The sequence below is a fragment of the Magallana gigas genome, chromosome 1 (assembly GCF_963853765.1).
Source record: "Magallana gigas chromosome 1, xbMagGiga1.1, whole genome shotgun sequence".
Lineage (NCBI taxonomy): Eukaryota > Metazoa > Mollusca > Bivalvia > Ostreida > Ostreidae > Magallana > Magallana gigas.
This window is the reverse complement of record NC_088853.1, coordinates 43,230,925-43,248,898: the sequence shown is the minus strand read 5'-3', so window position 1 is coordinate 43,248,898 and position 17,974 is coordinate 43,230,925. Positions and strand designations below refer to the sequence as shown.

The window sequence follows — 17,974 nt, the reverse complement described above, 5'->3', positions numbered from 1 at the left end:
GCTCTAAAAACCTTAACCTCCCCAGCATCCGAAACCTATGGGTCAGATTCAGCATTCAAGCCTGTCTGGTGCATCAGTATCATAAGATGCACCATCCATGGAAGTCTGGTGAAGTTAGGACAATTAGTTACTAAGATATAATCATCAGAGGGCACCTGCAACAAAAACTTTAACCAGCTCTAAAAACCTTAACCTCCTTCAGCATCTGTAACCTATAGCTCAGATTCAGCACCCAAGCCTGTCTGGTGCATCAGTATCATAAGACACACCATCAATGCAAGTTTGGTGAAGTACAGACTAGCAGTAACTTAGATATTGCTATCAAAGGGCACCTGCAACAAAAACTTTGGACGCCGACGCCCAAGGGTATAGCATAAGCTCCCCCTGACATCGTCTCAGTGAGCTAAAAAGTATTTGTATGAAATTCGCACAATCTAAGCAAGCGAAAGAAAAATGAGAGTAACAGAGGAAATAAAACAATTTTTAGAAATCAACGTATTTTGACATAATCATACCTTGTTCATTATTGCATTAATGTTCAGGGAATATGAAGACTTATTCCCCAAGAAAAACAAATTTCCTGCGGCAGTGCCCTGGAAAAAATATGATTTTTCTTGGAGAAATAAATCTTCATATTTCACTCACCATCATGCAATAAATGTAAACTATAGTCTTTCCCAAGTTATTGATTCCATCACCTTTTGATGATTTTTAAGAAAAATACTAAGTCTTATACCTGTGAAAAAAATACAGTTGAAATCGATAAAAGGGAATATATCCAAAATATCTTCATTGAACAATTATCATTTTTCACTCATAAAAGTTCACAGGAATGAAAACAAATTTCTTACGGAGATTTATAATGGGAAAAGTTTACATCTTTTCTCCATTCGGAAGTACTCGGGATAACTCGCGCAATTTTTCAACATTATCATGCCGGCTTCTTAATGGCTGAAACAATGCAAAATTCTAATAGACTTTCAAATTTTGGATGTGTATTGAAACCTAAAGCGGTAGAGGGGGCGTTTCAAAACAGATAATTTGGACATTTTTCATATTAGTGGATGAAAGTAGTTTGAGCACAAAGGTATTTATGATTATCCAAATATCAAGCAAAAAGTGCTGGAAGCAAAAACTCGGGACAGAGTATAGCTGTTGAATTGTGGTCTGAAACAGAGATGCTTATACAGGGTATAAATACTAGTGGCAAAGCATGGCATATTACTGATAAGTCGAGCAATGATAGTAAAACGTTGCAAGATAACATGAGACATGCTAAGCAACAGACTCATGGTCACACAATACGCGCATTAACAACTGCGATTCATCTTACGATGGTTACCAAGTGATTACCAAGTTTGGTTGAAATCGGCCCAGTGATTCTGGAGAAAAAGATGAAAATGTGAAAAGTTTTCAATGACGACGCCAACAGACAAATTTTAAGCAGAAAATCTCACTTGAGCTTTCAGCTCAGGTGAGCTAAAAACTAATATTTTTAGAACGAAATGAGAATTGTTACATACCTGAATTCAGCCATTCACATAATGCCTACCCATTCATTTCTTATTACAATGTTTCTCTTCAAGTCTTGGTGTCTGGAATCAATAAAATAGTCTGTTTACTACTTGTTTCTGAGTATTAGTATCATGTAAATGATAATGAGTCAAAAATTATATTGATTTCCTTATAAGGGTAGATTCTACCCGGGTTTTAAGAAAACCTCCTAAAATTGATGAAATACTAGTAAATTAATTAAAATATACATGCTTTGTACTGACAAATTTGTAAAAAATGTTCATGTCATAAACATTTATTCATTATTGATTCTGATAAGCCAAACAAGATATCTGTGAGCCAATGCTCAAAAATCTGTTTACAATACTTTAAAAATTTGCTCCACACACAACATCATATTCTTAGAAAATGTCTACAAGTGTACAGTTCAATATAAATCATGGCAAAGAAAGGACCAAATGGCTAATTCGACATCTACAAAAAAGGAAACATTCCTCACAACAAGGGCCAGAAGAGTACAGGGACCACCAGTCCAGTCAAGTGTCTATGTCTTATCAGTAGGCTGAGTAAAGAAGAGTTCAGGACATTGTACAGAAGCAGAAGGATGGAATATTTCATACAGTTAGCGATGCTGATCACAGAAACAGTCAATTAAATGAAGATTTTGCGACCCGGGTCAAGTGAAGTGAAGTCGGGAGACTCGTACATGGATGCAGAGTCACCGAACCCCAATGCCAAACTTTACAAAGTACTCCATCATGAAACAAGAGAAAAGCTGTCAATGTGACAGCAAACCAGGTTTTCTTTTGTGTGAACATTACATGTATCTATAATCCATTTGTCAACCCTGAATTGATGAACATTACCTATCCAGGGAAATGGGGTGCCCTATATGCATAATTTTGTTTCAACAGCTCATACTGTTTTCATAAATTGTCAGAAATCAAAATCCTAGCAAAATGCACACCTCTGATATATATGTCCAATTGATCTGACTAAGTTCAACAGCTGGTATTTTTTCATAAATAATCAAAAATCAAAACACTCAAAATATGCACACCTCTAATATATGTCCAATTGATCTGCAAAAGAACAAATTCCTATCTTGAAAACTATAGGAGGAGTTAACTGTACAATAGGGGTACCCTACATGCAATGTTTTGCCGAAAAATGACCAAGTTTAACAGCTTGTATTTTTTTCATAAATTATCATAAATCAAAATCCTAGCAATATGCACACCTCTGATATATGTCCAAATAATCTGCAAAAGAACAATTTCCTATCTTGAAAACTGTAGGAGGAATTTTCTGTACAATAAGGGTAACCTTTTGGCAACTGCCCGCCTGTCATTATCACCATATCAATAACCAGATTTTTCCTTTAGAAAACCCAGTTAAAAACTGCAAGCTATGGAACAATCCTTTTAAAGAGCACTCACAGAAATTCCTGAACTGTGACGAATCAATGGACTGGAACCAGCATGGGGAGGAAAAGCAATGTCTGGCATGGATTCTTTCCATTTGATGTAAGAAGTGCCATTACACCAGTCACCATGAAAAGCTTTACGAGGAAGTCAGTCAATCAGGAAAGGGACGGAGAGCCGCACAGCTTAATGTTGCCATGGCTGTTGGCCACTTGGCTACCAGCCTTACAACAAAGGATATGCATGGTATACTTCTAGGCACAAACATTGACCCAGCATCAGCCACCAACATTCATCAGACCTGCAACACAGTAGGCCAAATCATCACTGATTTGAACAAAAACAGCATAAAGAAAATAAATCAGGACATTTAAGAGCTTAATGAGATATGTGGATTTGCCAATACACCTATAAGAGCGGATGAAGATGCCTCGTTTTACAATGCCACCTTCAGTGCGATCGGGAAACTGCCACACAAGTGACATACACTTTAAGGTCAGACAACATGTTCCTCGAGAATCTTTTTTGTATCTCCTCGTTATAAAGAGTTCCAATAAAAAATATTAATTTTATAATTACTTTAAAAATGATCACAATTTACTTAGATGTGGTTATATGTCTAGATGGTCGAGTGGTTAGAACCGTGGCAGCTCACTGTCAGAAGCGTTTATAGGTTATAGAGGTCGTGAGTTCAAAGCCCCGCCCCGGCAGAGATGTAGTTCTAATATAGTGAATATCGCTGTGGTGTAGATGAATTTATTTTTATATCAGCAATTCAAGTGTATTTTCAAGAAGATTATATAGGAAATTGCATACTCTAGTATTTTGAAGAAATGCTTGGGAAGGTACCCTAATTTTTTGCAAGAAGGCTTGTCAAAGTAGTAGTAAACCATTAACAATTTCCTGGAAAAAGTTATCTAAAATTGAGGAACGTGTCGTCTGACCTTAAGTGAAAATGTTACCAAGAAGAATGGTGTGGCTGTGTTTTGTGGCAATAAACTATGCAAGAAAGGCACCTATTTTAGAACCAAGGAAAAGGAAGTTACATGCCTAGGACATGAAGACTGCATTGCAACCATTCCTCCTGAGAACACCATAGAAGATGAAAAGAGATGGGCTGCGGAATGCATCGTTGAGCTGCAAAGTGATGACCGTCCACTTGTCATTTCCCATTTCACCAGTGATGGAGATAGTGCTGCTGCTTCTGGTGCATCTGAAAAGCAAGGGCATATGATTGAAAAACTCAAAGACCTGCGCCACTTCTTTGACTCTCAAAGAAAACAGACTGCTAAGTCTCCATTCAGGAGTGACATGTTTCCTGGAAGAACAAAAGCTATGAGAGAATCCATGCAGAGAAGTTTTGTTCTGGACCTAAAGCTTAGATGCAGGACGGAGTACGAAAACTCTAAAATCACTACTCCGGAGACTTACCTTTGAAGAAACAGGCCATGTCAACTGCTGTCAGTTCCATCATCAGCTGCTACCAAAGACAGTGCGGAAATTCCTGCCAACTTTATTCCTTTTCCTGTCGCGGACTGAAAAACAACAAGTGGTACCCTTCAGTGTTGCCTCATGACTTTGAATTGAGAATGACAGAAGAAGACAGATGCTTGTTAAATATCACACTTGCACACAAAAATCAGAATCTCTAAACAGGGCATACGTATAATTAAAATCAAATCCAAAATGTATTCCTAGTAGTAGAAATTTTGAAAGTAGAATACATAAAGTTGTGCACTCACTCAACCAGGGTCATGGACATTCAACATTGGAACTTTGTGAATCTGTAGGGGCACCTGTTGTCAAAAGAAGTAGAGTGGTCCATCATCTAAAACAACAGAAAATTGGGCAAAATTACTTTAAATGAAACAAAACTATAATTAAAATATAAATTCTACAGATCTAAAAGATATCAGCTCTACAATAAAAAGTCTAAAGACACTTAACGTAAATCCCCAACAGATCCAAAATTAAACAGGAAGTAGCAAAGTGTGGAAAGGGGGGGAAGATCATCATGGGTAGGTGGGTAGGGGGTGTATGTACAAGGGTTTTTCGGAAATTATTGAGACAGCTGGAATATTTCCCCTTCTAAATGATGAATTTTGGTGAAAATTGGCATAAACATTGAAGAACCCTCAACAAGTAATATTAAAAGAATATTTAATAGTTTGTTTAGTTAAACAAGTCAGTGGTCGGGGTATCCGGCGCAGTATGAACTTGGAGATTAAAAAAACCTGAACATCTTCTTTCTAAGTTTCCGCAGACTTACAGCTAATGATAAAAGAAGTCAAATTAAATAAGTTCATTTTGCTATTTTCTGCAACTATTTTTTGATCGTTTCACTTAATATGTTTGGGTTGAAATACAGATATACAGTGGGGCCTCAGATATCCGGATGCCAGATAACCGGACGCTTCAGTTTACGGACGATTTTATTTGGGAACAGATTTTTTATATGTTATTTTGTCTCATTTATCCAGAATTCCGCGTTCCGGATCTGGACGGTCTGTTTTTACCACAAAACACTGATTTACTACTAATCTTGCTTCATTTAACTGGACAGTAAAATTTGATGATACCATACTCAGTACAAAAGATTTCCCCTGTCAATTAAGTTTCACACCTTTTTTACGTGCAAGACCCTCATGAGTAGCTTGTATAAACACACTGACTTCCCAAATCACTTTCAAAATTTGGAAAATTGCGAACAACAGTGTATCTTACACATATCACACTTGGACACAAATAATTTAGCTAGATTCGGTTATCATTAATGTCCGGTTAATATTTCATGACAAAATAATAAAATAAAGCAGAGTTCTTTATATCTATAAAAACGTTCATATCAACAGACAACTCTAGCATGTGTTGCTATATGGTATGAAAGGCAAAAAAAACTAGTATCAACACTGGGAGCCATTGTACATACAAATACATTATCATTCAAGACAACAATAGACACATTTCAGATATCCGGACGCTTCACTTATCTGGACGATTGGACTTGAGAACGAAAGTGTCCGGATAACTGAGGCTCCGTTGTATTACAAATAATTTAGAGAACAATAGAAATTTAACAACGACTTTACCTTAAATTTTGACGTCAAAACGACGCAGCGAATATACATCAAACTCGTGGAAATCTCAGAAGAAGACCTTTTAAGGCCACGTAATTGCTCAGACAAAAACTAAACAATGACAAGAGATGAAGAGCTTCAGTTCAACATAATATTTTCACTGATTGCCTGTCTAGAATTAAGAAAAAGGAACTATATATTATCAAAACAACTTTGGTTGGATTTTTCTATAGCGTCACAATCATTTCTGTCAGCAATGTCATGCATGAATAATTATAGACGCCGCCGTTGTGAAAACTTTATGATTGGTCAATTCCTTTTCTAAGGCGGAGTTATCAGTACATGCTTATGCAATGCCATAGCTGAAGGATTTCTCAGAACAGTTCATTTTCCCCCAATATGGAGTCATTATCGACTATCCCCTATGTTTAAATTCTGTGCAAAACTCTCTCTCTGTAAACGGGCCTTAAACCATAGCCTCAAGCTACAGTCCAGAGTACGGCGTTATTTTTTATAATATTTAAAAATTGCATGTGCTAAGCGTTCATTTCATGTAAATACCATTAATGTATAATGCACATGTATTACCTACTAACTTGCCAGTCGAAGTGAAGTGATAGATCGATTCCTACACTTTTCGATCGGCAATCGACAGTCAATAAAAGAATTGAACGATGGTGTGACAGAATGAGAAGGAAGTGGAGAGTGCAAGGGGGTTTGTATATGTGCGTCTTCATTAGGCAAGTGTCCGATTCGTTTCTCTTCTGTTGCCCTATCACTTTCGGTGTAAATATATATACTAAAATATCCCCAAACAATTTACTACAGATTTCTTTATTTTACCTGTCTTTGAACCACCGGTCACCAGCTCCATACATGTACACTGGTTTGTTTACTTACATAAAAAATAAAGCTCTTGATCCGCTTTCCAAGTTAAAGGTTGTTTAATCATTAATGGGAGAAAGTTTGGGCCAAGTAAAGTTACAATTATTAACAGTTGTAAACTAAATGATTTAAATGGATTATTTGCACAAAATGTGGTATGGTATGATGTAAATCTTTTTTTAAAAAGCGTATTTTTTATGCTCAGTAAATTGCCGTAAAGTTTTTTGTACATGTAAGTATTGTATGCACTATAGCTTTATATTTACTAACCCAAAATTTTTACACAGAGCTACAGCTATATATGTATGTACCGTATGTATGTTTTATCACAAGTGTACACATACAAAAAATAGCCCAATTTCGACAGTCACGAGTACCCATGTAAATTTTTCATTCTCTGATATGTTGTTGTTCTGTCCGTGCATAATTTAGTCTGAGTTAACCAGCAACCAATCAGCGGTAAGCTGAATCCACCAATTAAAAAAATTGTTTATGTATGATGTAGTTGATAGAATTAAACATGACGCATCGGAAAAGTCCAACCAAATCGGTTATAGTAATGACAAGTACTTTTTACACACTAACTGTTGTGATCAGTTCTAATATACTTCCAAACTGACTACAGTAGACATTCCCAGTAAATTGACTTTCGGGTAGAAATAACTCAAATTTTTTTCCACAAAAAATCAAGAATTAGAGAAAATGTATATTAATGTAAATGACAACATTTTAAAATAAAAACAAAACATGAGAAATAAAGAATTCTTATTTCTGTTTGTTTGTAATGCTTTTAAACACAAGAGCAATGAGAAGCGTTAAAATGATGTTGCCAAGAGTTTGCGATTGCGCCAAGTCACAGGACTAGGGCATGTTGATCCACTTACCAGGAATGATCTAATTATGCCATGAACAAGAAACTTTTCACATTGATATACCAGGGATGCGTTTTACAAAAGAACTTACAACTTATGACCAACTAAATAAATGATAATTAATCACGAACTAATCAAGATTTTATTCTAATGGCTGTAAAATATGATTAAAATCAAAATAGTTGTAAATAAATGGTTTTATATAAAAAATTTTCATTAAATTGAATCCATGAAACTGAAAATATTTACGACTTTGTCATTAATTGTTTTGTAAAATGCATTCCTGATTAACGTTTTGATGAAGTTTCAAGGATTTTTTGTTTTCCCCAAAAGAATAAGAGAAAATGTCTCAATAATTTCTAAACAAACCTCGTAGTTAACATGTATGAAATGTTCGTTATACCTATCATGTGAATTTTGTATTACATTTAATGATTGCTATGTTTTAATAATGTGCACTGAATGTATGGTAATGTGTGAATGATGAGTGTGTGTAAAATGTGACATGTCCTTTCATGAGGTACTCTCACATGTAAATGTTATATTTTTTATTGTTCATCTTATTAAAATGATTTCAAACAATTATCTTGATTTTCTTACCTGTCTGATGTACACAACAAAGAAGACTGAGACAATTGGTAGAAATACGGGTATACAGGTGTCAAATTTCACTGTTGTTGACAAGACAGCATCCCACATTGTTTATCCGCCATTGTTGAACTTTATCAAGGGAGACTTCTCCTGAAATTAGAAACATAGGTAATCACAGATTACAAAGCTCACCGCGACGAGACATCACCCTTATGAGACATCACCTTTATGAGACCACCTTTATCATATTAAATGAAAATCATACTTTATGATCTTGGATATTCATGGATTCTGTTTTGACACAAAATCATATATCATCTGTTAAAAAATTATATGATAATCATATGTTCATATGTTAGTCAATATAAGAATATAAAATTAAATATTGCATCCTATCATACAATATATATCATATAATACTATACAAATATAGCCCTTTCATGAGGTAGATCCATAGATATATCGACTTCACAGAAAAGCATATCGACCGAGCACGAAGTGCGAGGTCGATATGCTTTTCTGTGAATGCGATATATCTATGGATCGACCGAGCGAAAGGGCTACATTCGTTATATTATTTTCGAAGTCTTTTTTTACATATCTCCATCCTTCGTTCTAGCGTCCATGTAAAATTTAGCTAGCTTTTCGCACTCGAAATTTACGAAGTCTCGGCTCTCGCCTTTCGACTCGAGATATTCCCGAAAAAGCTTAACAGCTGTTGCAGTTACCCTGTATTAGTGTTCCTGGCATAAACATTTTCCATTATAACTTTCATTTCCGCGTCATTAATTTTCGCAAAACGACCTTTCACTTTAACGTCTGCAACTTCCATCTTTGTTGTTTGTTAACGCAGAGAGAATTTTGATTGGTTGGGGTGAATCACGCCAGCCAATCAAATTCATTTTAACATTAGAGCAAAATTTCCCTTATCTATATTTAGAAAGTACAGGTCAATCCGAGTTTTTAAAGCTTATTTTTAGAATGTACAGGTCAATCCGCATTTTTATACTTCGAGACGTGATATCAAAATAACCAATGATAAAATTCGTTATAATGCATGAATATAATATAATAAAATACTGTAATAAACAAAGATGATATTGTAAGTATGAAATGACGTTGTATTGTGTTAAACCTTATTGTATTTGATCACATAATACAACATCATTATATAAAATACAATATTGGACTATAAGATACAATATCATATTACATAATACATCATAACATTGAAACATATGGTATTATATTGTATAATATAGTATGATATTGTATTGTATGATATTGTATAATATTTGATACATAATATGATATTGTATCATATGAAACAATATAATTTGATACAACATTGTATCTTGTTATACTTTTATGTTAAATACTGAAATCTGATTGGCTAAGACGCAGTTCATAATCCGTTCTATTACCCTCAGCGTTAGCAACGCACTAAGCAACGGGCAACATTAAAAAATGTTACATGCGCGAAAATTTTGCGCGTACAGTTCGCTGTAGAATTCACGTTATTCCTATATAAAAGCAGTAAAATTTTCTTAAAAATTTAGACATTCAGTTCGCGTCGGTTGACAATGGTTTTCTCGGGGTGTCAATTTCAACTGTTACCCTCCCAAACAGGCACTATTTATATAATATCAAATTATACAATCATGTGATAATTTAAAAGTAAAATATTATATAATACAATATTGTATTATACATATTGTATCATATGATACAATACTATACAGAACAATATCATGATACAATATCATATCATAAAATATCAAAAAAATTGATACAATATTTTATCGTATCATATAACTTTTTACAATATAACATATGATATTATATTGTATCATATTAAACAATAGTGTTTTATATCATACAATACTTTATCATAGGAATAATGTTATATCATTTAACAACCACATCTATCTATCAAGCAGGTTTAAGTGAGGTAGGAGATTTCTGTAGCATCCTTGATAATGGAGACCAGGCTCTGCATCTGAAGCAACCTTTGCGTTTCATTTATAATATAGTTAAATCAACTTTGTAAGCTATCACCTATAAAACATGTGACCTTTTTCAAAAAACTAAACCTCATACAGCATCCATAACCTATGGCTCAGATTCAGCATTCAAGCCTGTCAGGTGCATCAGTATCATAAGACGCATCACCCATGCAAGTTTAGTGAAGTTAGGATCAGTAATAACTAAGATATCATCATCAGAGGGCACCACCAATTAAAACCTTAACCACCTCCAGCATCCGCAACCTATGGCTCAGATTCAGCATCCATGCCTATCTTGTGCATCTGTATCATAAGACACACCATCCATTCAAGTTTGGTGAAGTTAGGACCTGTATTAACTAAGATATATTTTTTAGCATCCTTGATAATGGAGATCAAGCTCTGCATCTGAAGCTACCTTTGCGATTCAAATATATTACAGTTTAATCAACTATGCAAGTTTGAAATAGTACAATTATCTATGTAACATGTGACCTGTTAAAAAAAACTTAACCTTATCTAGCATCCGAAACCTATGGCTCAGACTCAGCATTCAAGCCTGTCAGGTGCATCAATATCATAAACGCACCATCTGGTGAAGTTAGGACAAGTAATAACTAAGATATCATCATCAGAGGGCATCTGTTTCAAAAACTTTATCCAGTTCTTTAAACCTTAACCTCCTCCAGCATCCGAAACCTATGGCTCAGATTCAGCATTCAAGCTGTTCAGGTGCATCAGTATAATAAGACACACCATCCACACATGTTTGATGAAGTTTGGACCAGGAGTAGCTAAGATATAATCATTAGAGGGCACCTGCTCAAAAAACTTAAACCAGCTCCAAAAACCTTAACCTCCTCCAGCATCCGAAACCTATGGCTCAGATTCAGCATTCAAGCCTGTCAGGTGCATCAGTATCATAAGGCGCAACAACCATACAAGTTTGGTGAAGTAGGGACGAGTAGTAAATAAGATATTATCATCAGAGGGCACCTGCAACAAAAACTTTAACCAGCACTTAAAACCTTAACCACCTCCAGCATCCGAAACATATAGCTCAGATTCAGCATTCAAGCCTGTCTGGTGCATCAGTATCATAAGACACACCGTCCATGCAAGTTTGGTGAAGTACTGACCAGCAGTAACTTAGATATTGCTATCAAAGGGCACCTGCAACAAATACTTTAACCTGCTCCAAATACCTTAACCTCCTTCAGCATCTGAAATTTAGGACCCAGATTCAGCATCCAAGTCTTTCAAGTCCACAAGTAGGTCCAGATGCATCATCCATGCACGTTTGGTGAATATAGGACAAGTATTAGCTTAGATACAGGACCTGCAACAAAAGCTTTAACCAGGTCCGGACGCCAACGCCGAGGGTATAGCATAAGCTCCCCCCGACTTCGTCTCGGTGAGGTAAAAGATGCAGTTTAAATAAAAGTTACATGTTTTTTTCATCAATCATATTGAAACAAAAATGTTTTAAGGTCTCACACAAGGAATTAATTTCACTTTATGTTACTATATAGCTTTAATTAAGTTAATTGATTAACTATACTATCAGCATATAATTCATGAAAGAGAAATTATAGTTAAATGCTTCAAGAAAAATTTTAGATAAAAAAAAAATACCTTATGTGGCTTCTAAGAGAGATAATTGATAGTAAACATTCCTACCCTCAAGTACACATGGGTTCCACATGTTGACAAACAGGTTCAGCACCATTCAGGAAGTAGCATCATGTGCATCTAAAAAATAGTTCCATTGAAATTGGTGTAACAACTCCACCAAAGTAATAATTCTCCTAGCCACCGAGTCCAAAATCAAAATTCAACATTTCCTTAACATATATGTCACAGGTGGTGAAAAGTCTAGTCTCAACCGGGACTCGAACCCAGGGCCTCTGGCGTACCCTGCCAGTGCTCTAACCACTGAGCTATTGAGACCCGATATATTGACTGACAGTCACACACCTGTGAACCAGGTGACATATACATATTACAGTCAAACTTGTATTAAGCAGTCACCTGCGGGAGGCACCCAAAGTGACCTCTTAACAGAGGTAACCTTTGAATAGAGACTTGTGAATTTGCCAACATCAAATTCCTTTTTAGAACAATTATTCAATTTTATTTTAATCATATAATTGATATTTAGCATAATGTATCAAAATGATAGATAAGTAATTGATTTGATGTTTTTATAGTATCTATTATATTTACAAATAAGTAGAAATACATTACAATGCATTGTGCATGCAATTTTTATATTTCTTTAAATTATTGATACTAATACTCTGTACTATTTTCATGGGTACCGTATATATAGAAAACAAAACTTTTCATACAAATCAACAATTACGTTTTTAACCGACCGTATCTGAACTCAAAATCATATTACTAAATCAAGCAATTTTCTCTTGCATCGCCGCGGACATTTTTGACACCTGTACTTCATTCATGTTTATAAAACAAACATATTGTTATACTTGTTTAAACAATTCACTTGATTCCCATTCGTATCTGATCTGCCAATTATGTATTATAAATACATCGATTAATTTGGTTTCTCTCGCCTCAAGCGTATAATAATTGCTTACATTTATTACCCGACATTCAGAAGCCATGTTTAAAATCCCCAGGTGTAAATCATGTGACCGGCCAAAATGGCCGCCTAATGCATGTGGACTGTACAGTTTCGGATCAAAATACGATGACCGCTGACCACGTTAGACAGGTGACCGCTCTTTTGAGGGCAATTATATAGGATTTTTCATCAGGAGGAAATAAAATGACCGCATACGAAAGGTGACTGCTTAATAGGGGTGACCGCTACGGCAGTTTTGACTGTACATTTAAAAAAGTCTTGCTGGTTACTTCAAGATTCTAAGACAATAGCAATAAAATTGCTACAGTTTTAAAAATTTTGTAAACATTTTGTCCTCTAAACAGAAGCAGATTAACGTACAATTGAATAAAACCAGGACAAAACTCACTTTTTTTCCAAATTTTGTGTAAGCGATTTCTCAATAAACTACTTGACTCAGATTTATTCATATATTTCAATCTCAAAACCACTTGATACTGGTATAAAGAGACTATAAAATACATTAACATTTAAGATTTTCTAATTCAATAACAAAAACATACATGAAAATACATGTATAAAGAAAAGTAGCCTCGTGTTTTAATAAATGTGAAGTACAGCAACTACTGGGGGAGCATATTTGTTATTTTCTAATAAATGAACATGATTTTTTTTAAAAAACAGTTCTTAAAAAGATATATATTGTGGTGGTTCTGGCGATAGCGGGTAGAAATTGCCTGGCTACCGCCTGAACTTGCTGACACGACGATGATGTAATTACCCTTTGCCTGTCTTCCAAGAGACAAGACGTGCTTAATTGCTCTGTGTATTGTACCATTCGTTTACTTTTCTCTATGTGTTAGTAATCACCAAATAAAGATCATATTACATACCCATAGTGTCTTCTCTCTGTGGCATCACCAGCGACCTAAAGTAACGGTTAGGGAGATACGCTATATTGGTGCTGCTAGCTGAGGATATTTTGCCTCGCAGGCACATGGAGACGCCATTTTGGATTTTTATAAAATTATATATATGTTCGAAAATATAACTTTTAAGGTTAGCTTTTCTTGTTTTCTTGCGTGTGCTGCTGTGAATTTGATCCATCGTGTGGTGGATTACGCGCTACATGTCAGTTGTGAGTATATATAGTTGGGAGAAAATGGTCTGAGGGACCAGGAATGAAATTCAAATTTGGACGAGCCAGTTCTGGGAATCCACAGCCTGGTAGAGTTAGTTTTACTATAGGTGTTTGTGGTACACCTATGATGGGAGAGTGCCCGGTATAATGTCACTTGGAGTGGGGAGGAGGAGATTTCACTGACTCAGGGAGCTTTAAGGGACCAGCCGAATGATGCACCATGGTTTGAGCAATTCTATGCCCTGATCCGGGAGAGAAAAGGTCAGGACGTTGGGGTTCTGCAGGAAGATATAAGCACACTTGAGTCTAGTGTAACCTTCCAGCTAAGCTCCATTGACAGAAATATGGGTACTATTATTTTTATTATTTATTACCCAAATGTTAGCAGGCATGTTGGGTGTGATAAGCCTCAGCCTGTTGTTACTCAGCCGCCAGAAGTCGGGGTAACTGGTAATCAGCCAGCGGTGGTCGGGAGCCAGTGCGGAACCTTGGTCTCCCTGGGGATTGACCGGTGTCTCAAAATAGTTTCCATTCCTCATCAGTCGGTTTAAATGCCTCAAGGACAGTCTCAGCTGTAATCGCTTATATACAGAGGTACCACCTAGTACTATTTGCTCAGACTCTATTTGGTCCGGCAGAAGTACAGTTTATCTCAAAGCAACGGGCCGAGGCTTGGGAATTCCATCATTCAATGTCAGCAGCATTGAGACTGTCGTGCTGTCACCGAAACTGCTAAGGTCCATTGTCAGCAGCATTGACACCTTGCTAGTCCCTATAGCCTTCGGGTCTGCACCTAGTGCAGAAGGCAGCCAGGATTCCGGCTGTCATCATTATGGTGTATTTGTGAGTCAAGCTGCAGCATCTGTTGGAGGACAGTCATCAATCTTTAGTGGAGGTGGAATGCCTATGTCTCAGAAGCTGATGTCGACCACTGCATATAGGTCACAGCTGCCAAGTTTGATTCCTCCTGGCAGCAGAAGCAGTGTTAGATTATCCCTGCTGAAGTCAAGGTTGCAGGCCTCTCACACTCATTTTTGGTACGAAGGTACCAAAAAGGTACAAAGGTAAGGGAGGCTACCTCCACTGTTGACTGTTATGCAGCAGTTGGGGGAGAGGACAACTACAGTACCGATCAGACCCAACCTAACACCAGAGTAAACCCCAACTAAACCCCGGGTTTACTTTCTGGGTTTACTTGGAGTTTACTCTGGGTTTACTTTTTGAAAAATTGGGTCCACTCGGGGTTTACTTTGGGTTTACATGGGGTTTACTTTGGGTTTACTTTGAAATTGCTTTTAAGGTCATCTGTATGCACTGAAGTGTGAAGCAGACTAGTATTTTATCTTACCATCCTACTTCCTGTTATTCCTACCCTTTGTATATTCCGAATACACAGTTAGCTTCTGCTTTCAGGAGTATACTTCTGACTGGGTTTACTCTCTGGGTCCACTCTAGTAAACCCGAAGTATACCCAAAGTAAACCCGGAAAGTAAACCCAGGGTTTAGTTGGGGTTTACTTTCTGTTAGGTTGGGTCTGATCGGTACTGTATGACTATATATCCAAACTCCTAGAAGATCTTCAAATAAATGCACCAGCTGAGGTGAGGGATAGAGCGGTAAGCTTGGTAAAGAAGTATGCTGATATATGTTTGCAGTGAGTTATCTAGATTTTGGGAATTTTACCAAGATTGAGCATTGCATAGACACTGGAGATGCTCGACCCATTAAACAGTGGATGCGCCGTATGCACGGTGTTTTCAAGGGGGAGGAGGAAGGTCATTTAGAAAAAGGCTCAAAGCCAACGTTAATCAACCATCATTCTCTGATTGGGCGTCTGCACCGGTACTGGTCAGAAAGAAGGATAGGAGTGTTCGGTGGTGTGTCGACTACTGGGCATTGAATAAGGTCAATGTCAAGGACACAAACGCATTGCCTCTTATCGAGGAGTGTATGGACACACTAGGCGGTAACCGCTGGTTCTCCAAGCTGGATGCCAATGCTGCATACTGGTAGATCAAGATACACACAGATGACAAAAAGAAAACTGAGTTTATCACCAAACATGGCCTGTTTGAGTTTACCAGGATGGGGTTCGGTCTTCGTAAGGCCCCTGCAACCTTCGCTAGGGCAATAAATTTGATATTGCACAGACTGAACTGGACAATAACACTTGCATTTCTAGATGATGTCTTAGTGCTTGGGGCTTGAGCAGAAGCTGACTTGGACAATTTGAGACAGGTGTTTGAGCATGTGGTGATTTTTCCTACTATTATAAGTGTGGGGGTGAATTCATCGGGCATCGCATGAATTCGCCCATGTGCAGAGAGATATAAAGATAAATCAACTGCGAACATTCGAGATCGATGTAATTGTTCAAGAAGTATATATAAAGATATTTAACGCCTACCTGGTAAGTTGTTGATCATTCCTATCGGTTTCCCCGATTATCTCGCCATCTTAGCAGTGGGAAACACGATAAACAGCGCTGCGAGCAGGGTCAATTTTGATGTAAGTGGGCAAGATTGAAAATTCAATGCCATGCCGAGACAACATGGTAGGCGCCATTTTGAAAAATATATTTTGTATGTCATAGTTTTGTACTTGCAGCAAGCCGCCAAGTGTTCATTTGTTGAAATATTGGTTTGTTTTATTTATGATTTATTGATTTAGTGTACTTTGAATGAATTAATGGCTCAGAAGATGCAAACAGCAGGTGTTGGTAGGGGGGCCCGGAAAATTCTGAATGGCCGCTACATTCAGTCTGAGGGAAATGACCAGGATGGCATGTTAAGTACCTCAGGGAATAGCGTCAGGGATGGGCTTTTATCTACAGGTAGGGTACATCAAACGACGGGTGGATCCAAGAGTCATGGGGAGAAGTAAACGGAGGATGATCTCGAGAAGAGGCAGTTTACAAGGTATGGTAGATGGTTTGGATATAGACTTCGAATGTCTGAAGAGTGAAGTCGATTCTATCAGGACAGGTATTGGGTCGCTCGAGACGTCCAGTATGACGGAACAAGTATGGCGCAGCAATGTTAAGGCGTCCCTATGCTAAAATACGGCTGAAAAATGATATTATTTTAATCATCGCAAAAATACTTTGACTGGAAGTATTTCTTAAAATCTATGTTACATTTATTGCCACCGATGTTAAACTTTATATTTGATGCATTTTTGTGACGTCATATGTACTCTGTAAGCACGTGACGGGCGATTCCTAATATTGCAAATGATCTATATAAATCACATCGGCGCAGGTGATTAACGACATCAAATTATACATATTTTTAAGAAAAATCTTTTCTTAAGTCATATATACTTTTAAGTTCTTGCTTGGGAAAGAAATAGATATTTCGTTTATGGAAGATATTGTTGAAACTTTCCACAAAATCAACAAAATAATGCACATTTTTACTATTCAAAAGCGATTTAGAAAATATTGGGGTAAATCCGTAGGTTTCCCAAGCACGATCCACATTGGTACTTATATTCTCTACCAATTTTACGTAAAATATTCTAAAATTGTGTTGATCTTTCACCTGCGCCAAGCTGGTTTTTCATGCATTAAAATTTCTTCATTCAGTTGTTTACACGTAGCAAGGAGTCTCCAAATATAAATAGTCTTTTACTTAAAACGAAGCTTTAAAACTGCCGATTATTTGATACTGGTTTTCAATATGAAAAACTTCTGTACGTCTAGCATTAATGGCAGCATCTATGTAAAGGAAACATGCGGTATTATACTGGTTTGATATAATTCACTTTTAAGGTTAAGATACATATTCCCTGAGAACTATCGACAGGAATGCAGATAGTGACGTCAAACTTAATTATGACGTCATATCGTATGAAGTACAGACAAGTGACTTT

At 36.6% G+C, this 17,974-nt stretch overlaps 1 long non-coding RNA gene and 1 other non-coding gene across 2 annotated transcripts; both read right to left on the bottom strand.

Annotated features, from left to right (window-relative positions):
* Positions 1–671: 671 nt before the first annotated feature.
* LOC136270335 (uncharacterized) lies at positions 672–12,540 on the bottom strand. The gene is made up of 6 exons (XR_010708091.1): positions 12,051–12,540; positions 8,374–8,514; positions 4,682–4,767; positions 4,371–4,474; positions 2,955–4,152; positions 672–1,595 (listed from the first exon to the last, which is right to left on the bottom strand). It is a non-coding gene; the product is annotated as an uncharacterized lncRNA (long non-coding RNA).
* Positions 12,248–12,320, bottom strand: Trnat-ggu (transfer RNA threonine (anticodon GGU)). Its single transcript has one exon. It is a non-coding gene; the product is annotated as a tRNA-Thr (tRNA).
* Positions 12,541–17,974: the final 5,434 nt, after the last annotated feature.